At 47.5% G+C, this 15,578-nt stretch overlaps 1 protein-coding gene and 1 long non-coding RNA gene across 2 annotated transcripts in view; one reads left to right on the top strand and one right to left on the bottom strand.

Moving 5' to 3' along the window:
- Window positions 1-15,578, bottom strand: part of LOC149462469 (uncharacterized) — a 56,140-nt gene that overhangs the window by 23,426 nt on the left and 17,136 nt on the right. The gene's annotated exons all lie outside the window — the stretch shown is intronic.
- Window positions 10,021-11,372, top strand: LOC149462471 (uncharacterized). Its single transcript, XR_016312654.1, has 3 exons — window positions 10,021-10,088; window positions 10,185-10,250; window positions 10,625-11,372. It is a non-coding gene; the product is annotated as an uncharacterized LOC149462471 (long non-coding RNA).

The following is a 15,578-nucleotide window of genomic DNA, read 5'->3' on the forward strand; positions in this document are numbered from 1 at the left end:
AATCACATCATCCGATATAAAATATCCAGCTGGGAGAAAATGGGTGGAACAAAAGAGACTCCATATTATGTGTATATATAGCAGTGGGGGGAGGGGGGAGAGCAGAAGTCAGAACTATGTAATGTACAACATAGAGTGTATAGTGCAGGGGTCAGGAGTATGTAATGTACAACATAGAGTATATAGTGCAGGGGTCAGGAGTATGTAATGTACAACATAGAGTATATAGTGCAGGGTCAGGAGTATGTAATGTACAACATAGAGTATATAGTGCAGGGGTCAGGAGTATGTAATGTACAACATAGAGTATATAGTGCAGGGGTGAGGGGTATGTAATGTACAACATGGAGTATATAGTGCAGGGGTCAGGAGTATGGAATGTACAACATAGAGTATATAGTGCAGGGGTCAGGTGTATGTAATGTACAACATAGAGTATATAGTGCAGGGGTCAGGAGTATGTAATGTACAACATGGAGTATATAGTGCAGGGGTCAGGAGTATGTAATGTACAACATAGAGTATATAGTGCAGGGGTCAGGAGTATGTAATGTACAACATAGGAGTATATAGTGCAGGGGTCAGGAGTATGTAACGTACAACATAGAGTATATAGTACAGGGGTCAGGAGTATGGAATGTACAATATAGAATATATAGTGCAGGGGTCAGGAGTATGTAATGTACAACAGAGTATATAGTGCAGTATTCAGGAGCATGTAATGTACAACATAGAGCATATAGTGCAGGGGTCAGGAGTATGTAATGTACAAACTAGAGTGTAAAGTGCAGGGGTCAGAAGTATGTAATGTACAATAGAGTATATAGTGCTGGGGTAAGGAGTATGTAATGTACAACATAGAGTATATAGTGCAGGGGTCAGGTGTATGTAATGTACAACATAGGAGTATATAGTGCAGGGGTCAGGAGTATGTAATGTACAACATAGGAGTATATAGTGCAGGGGTCAGGAGTATGGAATGTACAATATAGAATATATAGTGCTGGGGTCAGGAGTATGTAATGTACAACATAGGAGTATATAGTGCAGGGTCAGGAGTATGTAATGTACAACATAGGAGTATATAGTGCAGGGGTCAGGAGTATGTAATGTACAACATAGAGTATATAGTGCAGGGGTCAGGAGTATGTAATGTACAACATAGAGTATATAGTACAGGGGTCAGAAGTATGGAATGTACAATATAAATTATACAGTGTAAGGGTCAGGACTCATAATATTGGTATTCAGTAATCAGTGGAAGATTAAATGTTTACTGTAGACAACATGTAGAGGTGAGCTGGGATTAAACCATCAAGAAACAGGTTAGATTGGAGGTAAGCAAATCCTTGGACAGACGGGAGCCGGTGGATTGGTACACTTGGACAGAGGGCTGGCTGTGGATGTCGTATACTTGGACAGAGGGGTGGCTGTGGACGTGGTACACTTGGAAAGAGGGGTGGACGTGGTACATTTGGACAGAGGGGTGGACGTGGTACACTTGGACAGAGGGGTGGACGTGGTACACTTGGACAGAGGGGTGGACGTGGTACACTTGGACAGAGGGGTGGACGTGGTACACTTGGACAGAGGGGTGGACGTGGTACACTTGGACAGAGGGGTGGACGTGGTACACTTGGACAGAGGGGTGGATGTGGTACACTTGGACAGAGGGGTGGACGTGGTACACTTGGACAGAGGGGTGGCGGTGGACGTGGTACACTTGGACAGAGGGGTGGCGGTGGACGTGGTACACTTGGACAGAGGGGTGGCGGTGGACGTGGTATACTTGGACAGATGGGTGGCGGTGGACGTGGTATACTTGGACAGAGGGGTGGCGGTGGACGTGGTACACTTGGACAGAGGGGTGGCGGTGGACGTGGTATACTTGGACAGATGGGTGGTGGTGGACATGGTACACTTGGACAGAGGGGTGGCAGTGGACGTGGTACACTTGGACAGAGGGGTGGCGGTGGACGTGGTATACTTGGACAGATGGGTGGTGGTGGACGTGGTATACTTGGACAGAGGGGTGGTGGTGGACGTGGTATACTTGGACAGAGGGGTGGCGGTGGACGTGGTATACTTGGACACAGTTCCCCACACACGGCTAATGTGTAAGGTAAGCTCTATGGGCTGGAAAAATCTGAATGTAAATGGATAGAAAACTGGATAAAAGATCGTATTCAGAGAGTAGTGGTTAATGATTCATACTCTGAATGGTCTAGGGGTGTCAGTGGTGTACCCCAAGGTTCAGTGTTATTAGTGTGGTACCCCAGGGTTCAGTGTTGTTAGTGGGGTACCCCAAGGTTCTGTGCTATTAGTGGGGGACCCCAAGGTTCAGTGTAATTAGTGGGGTACCCCAAGGTTCAGTGTAATTAGTGGTGTACCCCAAGATTCAGTGTCATTAGTGGGGTACAATGTTGGGACCCCTACTTTTTAATATTTATAAACAATATGGGGTGTGAGATTATAAACCCCATTCCAGTCTTTGCAGATGACACCAAGCTGTGCCGGGGAATAACGTCCTTACAGGATGTCTCCAACTTACAAGCCGACCTCAATGCTCTGTGTAATTGGGGGACTATGGGGCCAATGAGGGCTAATGGTGATAAATGTAAGGTTCTGCACTTGGGGGCTAAGAATATGCACCATACATACTAGGGGGGTACAGCTGGGGGGGTCGATGGTGGGGAAGGATCTGTGGGGGGTCAATGGGGGAGAAGGATCTGGAGGGGTCAATGGTGGAGAAGGATCTAGGAGACAGATCTGTGGGGGGTTAATGGGGGGAGAAGGATCTGTGGGAGTCAATGGTGGAGAAGGATCTGTGGGGGGGTCAATGGTGGAGAAGGATCTGTGGGGGGGTCAATGGGGGAGAAGGATCTGTGGGGGGTCAATGGGGGAGAAGGATCTGTGGGGGGTCAATGGGGGAGAAGGATCTAGGAGACAATGCTGGAGAAGGATCTGGAGGAGTCAATGGGGGAGAAGGATCTGTGGGGGTCAATGGTGGAAAAGGATATGAGGGACTGTCAGGGATCGCAGCGGCAAGTGGGTCTACGCAAGCGCAGAACACCAATTTATTCTATCCGGCGGGCACTAGGACCTGGGCGGCCACACATGCGCACTCCTGATCGCGGACGCTCGCCTGGCACCAATGACAGGGCAGGGTGCACTATTTAAACCTGCCCCACACAGACTCTCATTGCCGTATGGTCTTGTATCCTGTGTTCCTGTTCCTGTGTATCTGCTGATGACTTGTTACCGACCCTGCCTGATCCTGACCTCTGCCGACTTCTCCTGATCCTGACCTCTGCCGACTTCTCCTGATCCTGACCTCTGCCGACTTCTCCTGACCCTGACCTCTGCCGACTTCTCCTGATCCTGACCTCTGCCGACTTCTCCTGCTCTGACCTCTGGCTTGTTTGACTTCTCTCCTGGATATCCCTATTTGATCTGAACTCCTGCTACTGAACCCGGCGAGTGACCCGACTACTCTTTGCCTGCTGCCTTATACCACGCTGACCCCACTGTTACCGAACTGGTCTGTCTGACCACGTTCACTCTGCCATCCATCCATCCTGAACGGATCAAGTCATCATGGCTCCAGCTTTCCACCTCTTCACATCAGGCTCTCTACCTGCATATACCTCTGGCAGATCCCTCTACCACGGGCGGGTGTACTCAGGGGCCGCGACCTGGTCACTGTCTGCTCCAAGTCCATCCCCACCATCAGGGGTCCTGGTGAAAAAGCAGACTTTGACTTAGACGCCGCGCTCTGGGGAATCCTGTCCTGTGGACTGCTAGAGGTACTGCCAGGCGGTGTCTGACAGGGACAAGAAGGAGAAGAAGGCAGGAGACCCCAGTCACATGTCCTGGGTGCCTACATTATGCAATGCTTAGAGTAACAATCAACATTTTGCTGCCAGCTGAACCCCAGAACCTCCATAAATCCAGTCTAGAGACATAAATTGTGTCTGCAGCACAGAGAAGGAAGATTATCCGAGAGAAATCCAGGAATACAGGACGGGGAACACAGCTCAGGAAAGTGACCAGGGGATTACAGGCTGATATCACCCAGTCCCCGCCCTACTCTGGACCAATCAGTGATCAGTATGGGTGGAGGAATGGATTTAGTGTTCATGACCCACCTGTGCTGATCTCTGTAGGAGTGTCCTCCTCTATAAATGTCCCCGTTATTCCATCCTCCTCCATAGACTGCTGATCATCCCTCACATACGCCTCTTCTTCTTCTGCTTTCACCTCAAATTCTATATCAATTGGATCTCCACTCTAAATCAAGGAAATGAGAGAAAATATCATCTGTAAAATGTAAGGTCACATAAAAGAACTCCACACATCATCATCACATGTCCATGTTCTAGATGCTCCATCCCACCAACCTTGCAATGGGGAGGGATGGTGTGATCTTCCTGTGTGGAATCCCGGGAATACAGAGGACGGGGACATCTCTCTGGTGGGTTCCTGTAGCTGGATGACTCCACCATGGTGTCCTGGTACAGATCTTTGTGTTCTTTTAGAAGCTCTGACTCCTCCATCCCCCCATCCTCATCCTCCTCCTCTTTTATCTCTCCTTTAACCTCAACTTTAGGATCTCTCAGGTTTCCACTCTGAATATATAATAAAAATGACATCAATGGTAACAATGCAGATAATGTACAGATCCTAATGATACTATCAGTGATTGTTCCTCATCTACCTGATGATGGTGAGGGATGGTGTGACCTTCCTGTGTGGAATCCCGGGAATACAGAGGACGGGGACATCTCTCTGGTGGGTTCCCATGACTGGATCCATCTGTAGGAAACACACACACTGACTGAATCCATTGTTTCTATGTGTTTATCAGATGATGGGGGATCTAGGTGGATCCTCCGTACTGCTCTCTCCTTTACAATAAAGTCTCCTCTTACCCGGTGATGTGAGGGGCGGCTGATTGTCCATCATGACGTCCTTGTAGAGATCCTTGTGTCCTTCTAAATATTGATGTGTATCATCAACATGTGTGTATCATTATTTGCTGGAGATAAAAGACATCACAGTGACTATGGAGGAAGAGGACAGGCATGACTATGGAGGAAGAGGACAGGCATGACTATGGAGGAAGAGGACAGGCATGACTATGGAGGAAGAGGACAGGCATGACTATGGAGGAAGAGGACAGGCATGACTATGGAGGAAGAGGACGGACTTGACTATGGAGGAAGAGGACGGACTTGACTATGGAGGAAGAGGACGGACATGACTATGGAGGAAGAGGACGGACATGACTATGGAGGAAGATGACAGACATGACTATGGAGGAAGATGACAGACATGACTATGGAGGAAGAGGACGGACATGACTATGGAGGAAGAGGACGGACATGACTATGGAGGAAGAGGACGGACATGACGGGGGGTTACTGGGTTCAAATAGAACATAACATCTTATTACCAGTTTATGACTGTAGTCTGCCTGGTCTGTGTTTGAGAATCATCCCCCCCATTCATGTGATCCTTATCAGTTCCTAATTGGGGCGGAGAGGAGTGCTCATTGGGCCAACTCCCATATAAATTTAGTTCAGCTGATGGGGGGAGATCACTGATGGGGTGCTGCTTTTGAGTGAGTGCTGCATTGATGGAGTGCTAAGAAGCAGTTGAACTAAAGCAGAAGAGCTCAAACAGCAGGAGGATACAAGAAACTCTACTGCATGCTGGACAGACTTCAAGCAAACACCCCGGGAAACATCTCTTACAAGTCTGAGTGCCACTCCGTGTCCCCTCTACTCCTCCTTTTCATATTAATTTCCTGCGTTCCAAAAATCTCACTTCTTTACCCCTCTGATCCACCCCAAAACTTATACATCTCCCCCTCACTGCTACCATCTCCCTACTACTGCTCTCATCACCTCCTGCTGATACTTCACTCTCCTGCTGACCCAACACCAGGACTGGAAACATGTGCGCTCGTGTACATCCCGCTCCCATCTTTCTTTCCTCAACCTCCTTCTCCTAACCTCTGGGGATATCTCCCCAAACCCTGGACCTCCACTATCTCACCACCACACCAGGCACCCTCCTTCTAATAACCTCTGGGGATATCTCCCCAAACCCTGGTCCTCCACTATCTCACCCCCACACCAGGCATCCTCCTTCTCCTAACCTCTGGGGATATCTGCCCAAACCCTGGTCCTCCACTATCTCACCCCCACACAAGGCACCCTCCTTCCCCTAACCTCTGGGGATATCTCCCCAAACCCTGGTCCTCCACTATCTCACCCCCACACAAGGCACCCTCCTTCCCCTAACCTCTGGGGATATCTCCCCAAACCCTGGTCCTCCACTATCTCACCCCCATATCAGGCACCCTCCTTCTTCTCCTAACGTCTGGAGATATCTCCCCAAACCCTGGTCCTCCACTATCTCACCCCCGCACCAGGCATCCTTCTTCTCCTAACCTCTGGGGATATCTCCCCAAACCCTGGTCCTCCATTATCTCACCCCCACACAAGGCACCCTCCTTCCCCTAACCTCTGGGGATATCTCCCCAAACCCTGGTCCTCCACTATCTCACCCCCACACAAGGCACACTCCTTCCCCTAACCTCTGGGGATATCTCCCCAAACCCTGGTCCTCCACTATCTCACCCCCATATCAGGCACCCTCCTTCTTCTCCTAACGTCTGGAGATATCTCCCCAAACCCTGGTCCTCCACTATCTCACCCCCGCACCAGGCATCCTTCTTCTCCTAACCTCTGGGGATCTCCCCAAACCCTGGTTCTCCAGTATCTCACCCCCACACCAGGCATCCTCTTTCCTCCAGGAATAGCTGCAATCCCCTCAATTTAATATGAGTTCCCGTGCTCCCAAAAACCACCCTCCCTTTTTTTTGTGTGCTCTGGAATGCCCGCTCTGTCTGTAATAATCTCATCTCTGTCCATGACCTTTTTGTCTCCCGCTCCCTTAACCTACTAACAATTACAGAAACCTGACTCCAAGCAGCAGATTCTGCTTCCCCCGCAGCACTTTCCTATGGAGGCCTCATCTGGACCCACTCACCCAGACCTTCTATCCCCACTGAGCACCTTTCAAGTCCCCCCTAATCCTCCCTCTCTATCCTTCTCTTCTTTCGAGGTTCACTGCATCCGGCTGTTTTCTCCCATTTCTCTGAAGATTGCAGTGATCTATCGGCCTCCTGGACCCGTGTCCCGCTTTCTTGATGATTTCTGCGCCTGGACACCCTACTTTCTCTCCTCTGAACTACCCGCTATCATTCTCGGAGATTTTACCATCCCTATTAATGTCAACAACCCGGCTACATCCCAACTCTTCAACATAACCTCATCTTTTGCATTAGCACAATGTATACAGTCCTCCACTCACTCTGATGGGAATACATTAGACCTTGTTTTCTCCCATCTTTGCACTCCCTACAACCTCACAAACACCCCCTTCCCTCTCTGCCAATCCCTCCACTGGCCCCCACTCAGTGTCCTCCATCCCTCTCTGCCAATCCCTCCACTGGCTTCCCATTGCCCAACGGATAAAATTCAAAACACTAACAATAACATATAAAGCTATTTATAACTCCGCTCCAAATTACATCACCGATCTTGTCTCTAGATATCACCCAAACCATCCTCTCCGCCCCTCGCAAGACCTCCTACTATCTAGCTCCCTTGTCTCCTCCTCTCATGCTTGTCTCCAGGACTTCTCCAGAGCTTCCCCCATCCTCTGGAACTCTCTACCCCAATTTATCAGACTATCGCTTACTCTGTTCACTTTTAGGCGATCTCTGAAAACCTCTCTCTTCAGGGAAGCCTATCCTGCCCTCAGCTAATACTGGAATCTTCTACTCCTCCTACCAGTCCATCCCCCACAGTTACTACCTTTTGTACCACTAGCCCCTCCCTCTTAGATTGTAAGCTCCCAGGATCAGGCACACCTATCCCTCTTGCATTGATCTGTATTGTTGCTGTATTGTCTCCCGTTATATTGTAAAGCACTGAGCAAACTGTTGGCGCCATAAATCCTGTATAATAATAATTACCTCCTCTACTGCCACGTCAAGAAACCTCTCCAATCTCCTTCAGACCGCATAGAACTTCTTATCTTTAAATCCAGATCACTTCCTGTCTGTACCTGACATAACTTCCTGTCTGTATTCCATAGAGAAGTCCTGTCTGGGTAGTAGAAATGAGATCACCATCTTGTGGAGTTCAGAGGAACTGCAGCCCCGAGAAATGTCCCCTAATAACCATTCCAGCATTGTATCTACCTTACAGAGATACCAGGGAAGTTCAAAAACAACTAAAGAATGTAAGAAACAATAAACCTAACTCTTATGCAACCAACTGTTTAAAAAAAGATATTTTACTACAGACAGAAAAGCCTTAAAGACATAGAACATAAGATAAAAACAAAATGCATAATAAAACAGAGACCTATAAAATCTGACACACTACCCATAATGTCCCTCCTTCATATCAGAGAGAGACAGACTACCCATAATGTCCCTCCTTCATATCAGAGAGAGACAGACTACCCAGAATGTCCTGTCCTTCATATCAGAGAGAAAGACTACCCAGAATGTCCCGTCCTTCATATCAGAGAGAGACAGACTACCCAAAATGTCCCTCCTTCATATCAGAGAGATACAGACTACCCAGAATGTCCCATCCTTCATATCAGAGACTGAGAAAAACTACCCAGAATTTCCCGTCCTTCATATCAAAGACCGAGAAAGACTACCCAGAATGTCCCGTCCTTCATATCAGAGAGAGACAGACTACCCAGAATGTCCCATCCTTCATATAAGAGACATAGAGACAGACTACCCAGAATGTCCCATCCTTCATATAAGAGACATAGAGACAGACTTCCCAGAATGTCCAATCCTTCATATCAGAGCCAGAGAGACAGACTACCCAGAATGTCCTGTCCTTCATGACAGAGAAAAAGACTACCCAGAATGTCCCATCCTCCATATCAGAGAGAGACAGACTACCCAGAATGTCCCATCCTCCACATCAGAGAGAGACAGACTACCCAGAATGTCCCATCCTTCATATCAGAGACCGAGACAGACTACCCAGAATGTCCCATCCTTCATATCAGAGAGAGAGACAGACTACCCAGAATGTCCCGTCCTTCATATCAGAGAGAGACAGACTACCCAGAATGTCCCATCCTTCATATCAGAGAGAGACAGACTACCCAGAATGTCCCATCCTTCATATCAGAGAGAGAGACAGACTACCCAGAATGTCCCATCCTTCATATCAGAGAGAGAGACAGACTACCCAGAATGTCCCATCCTTCATAACAAAGAGAGACAAACTAATTTTGAGATTGCCCGAACATTTCTTTGATCTGGCGTAGGATTTCTGAGGTGGCTGCCTCACTGTCGGGTACCCCGATACGATTGTCCATGCAGACATGTTTATTGGGGGCCCATATCCCAGGGGTCTCTGATGCCAATCTGAGATTGATACATACATTATGTATTGCCACTTTATGGTCTATTGCCCTACATTGGAGGTCCAATGCTGTACCCTTGGACTCCGTTTTACACAGAATTGACGCTGTAATGCTTATGGAACGCATTCATTATACCCTACTGGATAAGATGCACTTATATGATAAAAAATGGGAGTCATGGAGAGATTGCAGACACTTATTGCATGATTAATAACATCCCCAGTAATAGTTGGCTGACATATACTGTTGACAGATGTATCACTTAACCTACTTTGTCGTTTACGTATTTCATGCACTCGTAACTTCCTCTTTTCTTTTATATCTTCTTTGTTATGTTAATATACTTTTATGTATTGTACTTTTCAAAAGTGCCTTGTTTTTGCTGACAATATCACTTTTAAAGTGTGCTGTTGTTCTACTGTCTACTCCTGTACAATAAAATCGTTTGTAAACAAAAAAAATAAATAAAAGAATATTTCTGCTGTCCGTCACACAGCCTAACTAGTATCTGTTGCTAATCAGCATCTTGAACTCTATTTGCAGATCATCTTTTTCCCCTGGAGGCCCCAGCTGTTGAAGTGGGAGAAGAATCTGCATCTGATGTTGGGGTACGGGAACTGCTGTAATGGGGTGGGGGAGGTACAAATGCATGTTACATGTGTATTTGGGAAATGTCATGCATTTGTTTTTGTTTTGTGGTGCAGGGAAGTTCAGGCACTCCAAACTTGTGTGAAATGCCGTCACCTCCACCTGAGTTGCCTGAACGTCCGGTAAGAGATGCTAAAGATGTTCTCCCTAATGAGTCACCCATTTAGAGTATAACTCCGTTCCTGGCTGGGCAGGATTTGGCAACGTGATGTGTAACTTACTTTTTTTGGATCCTTGCTTAGTCAGGAGCTGGAGGGAGTGATGTGCATGTGACAAATCAGCAGGAAGGTATCAGTCTGGGTAAAGATGCCAAACCATTCATTTCGGTCAAATGTTCATCCAGTGTAATGTGTCAGGGAAAGGCATTCACCAATACCTGGTCCTAGGGTTGGGACAAGAACATGATCTAGTGTTTGGTGTCAGACGAGCCCCCTGTCCTACTGTACGCTTGTGCTGTGTGTTAAACGTGCTTTAATTTTTTTGTTTCTCCTTGCAGCCAACATTGGATGCACCTGGATCGGCACCCCGTCCACCTGGACCCGGCCCCCTTCTCAAGCTTGGGGAAAGGCTGCTCAATATGGAGAGATTATGGGAGCAAAGGAGGCTTTCTAATGCATCCAGTAATATAGAAAGGTTACTGGGGCTCCAACATGAAGCCCTGCTTGGACTTGTCACCGCGGTCAGGGATCAGACTACAGCGTTGCAGGACCTTAGTCATGATATCCGGGCCTTATGTCAAGCAGGGGCTGAACAAAATGCACCTTCGGCCAGAGGCTCCCAACCCCTGTGCAGTAGTAGTTTGGGGTAAATGCCAAGGTTGCCAAAGAGTTTCCCTGTAGAAAGTGCTGGGGAATCATCAGGGGAACAAGCCTTGGAGGTGCCGATTCTGGAACTACCCACTCTGGAGCAGCCCCCTCAAGAAACCCCACCGGAAGACCAGTATGACTCCTTCCCCATGGATCCCTCTTCTGCACCTTCCTCACACTCCCCTTGACCACACCCCCACTTTCACACCCACTCCCCTTGTTTCTACACACCCCTCCTCTCAATCCCATTTCCACCCTTACCTTCCACGTCCTGCCCACTCTCCTCAGCCCTCAAATGCCCCTCCCCACATTCTCCCTGTCTTCCATTCCCCCATTCAACCTCTCCCCCAGCACTCCCTCCCCACCACTCTTTCCCAGCCCCCCCACACACTGTACCCCCCCAACCCTCACACCCACCCCCTCAGCAGCAGCCTCCTCCTCCTCTCCATTCATTTTGTATGTTTGTTTGTAATAAACATTATTTGAAAAGTAGCAGAACGTGTCTTTCTAATTGTCAACAATGCATTTGGGGTAATAATGGTGGCTTGGTCATGTCGGGAATCCAACACAGGGGCTTTTCTGAGTATGGCTACCAATAATTCCAAATAGCGAACACTAAAAAAGCAGCACTTCAGAAAGAAAACTAAAAGGTGACCCTTCCAGAGGCATTGGGGGTTAGACTCTTTGGCCTTTCTGCTGCTTTCACCTGGTGGTCTGTCCTGCAAATAGTTTTAGCTGCTCCCCATCACACAAGTTCTCTGGCACATGTAGCGGTTGGCCATTATCTGCTAACCATTTGGCTGACCCAAGGGAGCTTAGAATTATCAGTGGACTCTGTGGGCAAGGCTAACGTTCCCCAATATGGGAACACACAATATTGCAGCTTGTTTTCTAAGTGTCGGCTAGCTTTTGTCTTTTTGGGGTGCTGATTTTGGCCAAGACTCCTGCATGGAACACTCACCTCCCCAGAGACTGACACTGCTGTCCAAACATGTTCCCTGTGCTACTTCATTGACACACACTATACAAGAAGTGTGTAATATCCAGGACACCAGGCGTGACACCAGGACACAACTTACACACAGTAAGCCTGCCAAGGAATGCTAGAGACACAGAAAAGTTGGGAGAATAAGAAGAAGGCCTTCTGTTGTTTGGACTATCATTATGCTGGACTAACTGGACCCAGACTAAGTTTGCTTTACACCCCGTGTAACATCTTGCCCCGAGATTGGTTGGGGAGCATAGGATCTTTAGCTGCCTGATTCTAGACGTGTGTGCCTATGGAATTTATGTGCCCAGTGGACACTTGTTCCTCACTTCATTCCCTCCCCACCTCTTGTTGCCAAAACACTGACATGTGAATGAGCAACAAGTTGGATCCAAGTGGTATGTGTGGAGCAGATAGACAATTTGCCCATTAGGGCCCCTTCTTCTCTGGGGGACATTGTATGTAACTGGTCTCATCCATAACTGATAGTCCTTCCAAGGGCAGCTTTCAAGTCATGTGACTTCTGTGTAATGCCAATCCCAACTAGAGATGAGGTGATGGGAGACATCTTGACAGAGTTGGCCCACAGGATCCCCCCACACATTGTCTACTTGGCTGCACCCCCCTTTTGGCAGTCTGCACAACTACACCCCACCAAGCTATGTAGAAGTCCCTGGATGGAATGAAGATCTACTCCAAACGTGAACAATGTAACGTGAATGGAGTGTTCTGTGTAAACTGTTGCAGCATTTCACAAGAGGAAGCAAACCAAGATTGGGAGTAGCTGCAGACAGCAAGCAGACAACTTCAATCTCTATGTATCCCAGCTTAGGATTGAAGGAGCTGGTTTACCTCTCGGAAACATGCAATCCTATCTGCTACAGTCCTAAAGCTGGACTTGCCAGAAAACACTTCGTTTGGACATTACCAGAAATTCCAGGTAAGCAAGATTGTCCAGTGCAGCTGGAGCTAGCAGAGTCCTGCAATGCTTTAGGGACATGCAGATCAGCTCCAACTGCAATGAAGAAGATTGCCGACCTGCAAAGGCTGAAGAAGGCCACAACACAGCGCACTGTCCAAGAGAAATAGAACATTTATTACCAACAATCAATAGAAAACTATAAAACATCATAAAAAATTGTAACTAAACTAAAATTGCTGCCTGAAATAGGCTACAAGGCTGGGCTGGTCCTCGTCTGGTTCCACCTCCAGGGCTTGCTCCAGGTCCTGGATCCAGCGGCACATCCAGCCCAGGAGGCCACGAATGTCAGGATCGGGGAACAATGTAGAAAAAGCCAAACAAAATGTATTATCTGTAATAAAAAAGGAGACAGACTTGCTTCACACAACAACAGCATGCAATGCTTGTCTACCTTTGTCCATTATCCTGAAAGCACTCTATGCTGTTGTCACCTCATAATTGGAACACAGAACTTACATTTCTTGCCTGGATGATATCATGGCCCAAGGAGTGAGCTTGGAATCCTTAGTCCTAGATTACCCGCTTCCCACCCGCAATGTACTGTGGCCAGGCGGCAGCTACAGGCAAAGCAATGTACTTGTACGTCACTCTGGCTGTACTAACACAGGAGGGGGGTGCGCACCCAAGCCGGAACACAGCACTCCCCTCCCCCGACTGCTGTGTCTGGCGGATACAGCGAAATGAAGATCCCAGTGATTGTGACCCGGTGATCATGTGATCTCTAGGTGATCCCAATGTAAGCAGCTGTTATGAATCAATCTCATTCATAACAGCTCTGCTTCTCCTCCTAGTGAGCTGTGATTGCCCCACAGCTGTCACATGATATATGGGGCCAATCACAGCACCCTGTACCATGTGACCAGCTCCAACCAATCACAGATCATTATCTTGAGCTGTCAAAAAGCTAACTTAATGACAGTTGATGAATGAGTTCGGTTCTGACAGCAAGCTTTGCATTGCAGGAGAAATGACCATTATTTCTCCTGCAAAGAAAAGTGTGGAAAAAAAAATCCCTGATCACCCCCCTCCCCCCCACAGTAGTACAATGGTTACTATGGTAACATCCTACTATTCTGATACAAGTATTAAAAAAAAAAGTTAAATACCATATTGAGAATTTTGTTTTAAACATTTTTAAGGTTTTTTTTAACTACTTGCCAACCACTTACCCGCATTTTGTGGGCGAGCAGCAGCTCTTGGCAAAGTGGCATAATCTGCATCACTTCCTGTTTTGGGGTGTCAATGCGCCTGCACCCCCCGCTGCCCACCCCGGTCAGTCCAGGGAGAGAAGAGAGAACACGGCACCGAGTAAAAGCACCACTACATTGTACACACATGTTAGATTAGCACATTTAACCCTTTGATGGCCCCGTCACCCAGCCAGTGCCATTAGTACAGTGTCAGTATATAGAATGTTTCACTGATCTCTGTATTCCTGCCACTAGTGACATCACACAGTGTCAGGGTCAGTAAGCCCCTCCCAGCCAGGGTCAGCTGGCGTTAGATTGGCCGCACACTGTCGCACTCACGCTATAGGTCGCTGATCACCGCCATTACTAGTATAGTGTTTGTACGGATCAATATATTGATCATGAACAGAACTATACTAGTGCCGGCTTTGTATAGTGTCCCCAATACTCAGTGTTAGCCGGATCGGCCCGGTCACTGCCAGCACTAGTGTTCAGCCCCTCCACTGTTCTTCACAGAAGATTTGTACCAATTGTGGGCCAAGGCAATTTATACACCACAATACATGGCCGCCCCCCAAATTCAGCTCTTGTCACACAATTCACATGGAACTCTATCACCGTTTATGAAATTAAAAAATTTTTGGGCCGAACCCTCAACATGGACATTACAGAAAAGAATGAATTGCAGTCATATTGGTCCGCAGACCCGATTCATCGTATGTCCGTGTTCTCTGCTGGTACATATATGTCCAACATGGACCAGCAATGTACTGGAACGTCGCTGGACTTGGAGTGGTTATACCGGGAGGATGCTTGCAGCTACAGGCATCATTCTAGTGCTGGTTTATTAGCTGGTGGTCGGCTTTCATGTAAAAGTAATCCTAGTGGCCAATTAGCTGCAGAATTGTTTTTACGAGCAGCAAGATGGGACATCATTATAAATGATTTCCTATAGCAGCAAATCTGATGAGATGAATGAAGTGGGTGTAAAGTGGAAGCAGTGGATGTGCAGGGAGCAGCATCTTGAGCACAAAGCACTTTATGTTGTGGATGGATTTGCACACGGTTCAGTTTCCTTCATTTATTGATAAACCCCATAAGACCAATGAAGTGGGTGTAAAGTGGAAGCAGTGGATGTGCAGAGAATAGGATTTGGAGCCCCGAGCTCTTTATCTCTGAATGTCTCCACATATTTGTAGTGTATTTGTGATGATTTCTGTGCACACACAATAGGACAGCGCTGTGACACATAATGCTCTTCTAGATGACAGGGAATCCTTCCCTTTGTTACAGCAGCAGTCCGCTAGAAGGTTTTTGTAGGTTTGGAGTTGTTACACATAGCGCGGGTTTTATCCATTTATAGTGATGACATCATTGCCCAAATCTGGGGGTCACCAGCCATTTCCACCCTTTACTCCCAGCTGGGGGGCTTTGTATCCATATACCAGATGTTCTACAGGACTAAATCTGCAATCAATGTTACT

Source organism: Staurois parvus, unplaced genomic scaffold (assembly GCF_062004578.1).
Source record: "Staurois parvus isolate SC_StPar_1 unplaced genomic scaffold, SC_StPar_1.0 ptg000174l, whole genome shotgun sequence".
Lineage (NCBI taxonomy): Eukaryota > Metazoa > Chordata > Amphibia > Anura > Ranidae > Staurois > Staurois parvus.